General features: G+C 25.0%; 1 long non-coding RNA gene across 1 annotated transcript; it reads right to left on the minus strand.

Moving 5' to 3' along the window:
- Positions 1-337: 337 nt before the first annotated feature.
- Positions 338-889, minus strand: LOC110720737. The gene is made up of 3 exons (XR_002511352.1): positions 866-889; positions 625-705; positions 338-539 (listed from the first exon to the last, which is right to left on the minus strand). It is a non-coding gene; the product is annotated as an uncharacterized LOC110720737 (long non-coding RNA).
- Between the last annotated feature and the right edge of the window lie 1,216 nt (positions 890-2,105).

Raw genomic sequence — 2,105 nt, forward strand, 5'->3', positions numbered from 1 at the left:
CTTCTATGAAAATTTAATTAGTTAATATTTATATTTTTTTTTAATCTTATTGAACATTCAATATTATGTAGATCCAATATGAACATTTTATGTAATAAAAATGTACATTTATAAATTTTTACCTTCTACATTTGTTGTCTTTGGAAAGACATCTTCCACAGTTTTGTCTTTAGGGCTTTTCTCTTTTTCAGTCCCTTTTTTTCCTTCTTGTCCTTCTATTAAAATTTATTTAGTTAAAATTTAATTTTTTTAATCTTATTGAATATTTAATATTATGCTTTTCCAATATGAACATTTTTTGTAATAAAAATGTACATTTTAAAATTTTTACCTTTTTTCACAGTTTTCTCTTCTACTGGCCCTTTTTCTTTCTTTTTTGCTTCACCTTCAAAAGTAATAGTATTGCTAAAATTGATATTTATGACTATTAAACAAAAATATTCAATAAATATGATCATTTACCTCTCCTGATTTCCTTGCTTGCTTTTTCCATTCTTTTGAGATTTCTCATAATTCTGATTGTCGATTCTTTGTACTTCCTGTAAATGTATGATACTATTATATAACTTTGAAATATATTCATTAATTGATTAAATTAATTCAATTATTTAAATTTAAACATACTTTGGGTTTCTCTCTATGTCTAAATGTATTTCTTGCATCTTGTCCTTTAATGTTGTTATTCTTGCATCATCTTTGGGTTTTCTGATAATTCATTAAAAATATATTTGAATTTACAATTTTGATTAGTAAATAAAAAAATGAACATATAACTTATATTACTGTTGGCCATGAGCAAACTTTTTTGTACTGATTTTCAAATGAACATATAGTCTATCTAAATTGAACATTTAAGTTTTCTTACTTTTGGCCAAGACTATTCTTTACTAGATTGCTTTGCACTTTTGGTTGAACTTCTTCTTGCTTGCTGAAATCAATATTAAGAAATACTTTAAATAAAAATGAAATAAATGGTACACAAAATAGATAGTTTGATCAATTTCATTTTTGTCCTTTATTTCATTTTTATTATTATTATTATTATTATTAATATTATTATTATTATTATTAATAATATTATTATTATTATTATTATTATTAATATTATTATTATTATTATTATTATTATTATTATTATTATTATTATTATTACCAAAATTCTCTAACATTTGCAAAAATATTTGTGCAAATTTAACTTTTCCATGTAAATTTTACTTTCCCATGTACTTTAATTACTTTTTCTCTCTATTTTTTTGCATACCCAATGTAAATTAACTTTTTCAATATACTTTCTTTATTTCTCTTTGATTCCCGTGATTTAAGCAAAAATGACTATCAATGGGGGGCGGAGGGAGTATATTCCTTTGAGTTATTACTCCGTTTTTCATAAATATTACTCTCTAATAAAAATCATTAATACATCACAATTTCTTTCATTCAATTGATTAAAATATAATTTAAACAGATGAATCTATTAAATAATAGATTTGTACTACACAAATTATTATTAAATGGGAATTTTGATTTTTTTTCTTTTTTTTAATATTTTAATTGATTTCTCGCCTAATTCTAATATGAATAGTCTAATAAAAATACAAGGGGAGTTTAATTAGCAACATAGCATAACATTATTAACACTTTATCTATACATGTATCATGTAAGATAATTTGATAAAATTCTTGTATTTGTATCTCCAATACTTTCATATAATATAATAATTTAGGATAAAAATTGACTAAATATTAAAACGGGGCTATCATTCCTTCCCATTAAGTGTAATAATACACAATTTTAAATCAGCCCGCCTTGTGTGCGCGCGACCGACCACACCATGTGGTTACTTAAGGTAATAATCCCCCTATAACATTGATTAAGTAACCCTTGTAATACCGATCGAGTAATCCCTATAACGCTAACCGAGTAACTCTATAACAATGATGAAATAACCCCTTTAACACTAACTAAGTAACCCCCTTTACACTAACGAAGTAACCTCTATATTGGTTAGCAAGGCCACACGGTGTGGCCAACCACATATAAGACTTTGGCCCTATTTGGGAGAAAGCTGAAGCTGATTGAGTTAGCTGATTTTGACTAGCTGGTT

The sequence above is a fragment of the Chenopodium quinoa genome, unplaced genomic scaffold (assembly GCF_001683475.1).
Source record: "Chenopodium quinoa cultivar QQ74 unplaced genomic scaffold, ASM168347v1, whole genome shotgun sequence".
NCBI lineage: Eukaryota > Viridiplantae > Streptophyta > Magnoliopsida > Caryophyllales > Amaranthaceae > Chenopodium > Chenopodium quinoa.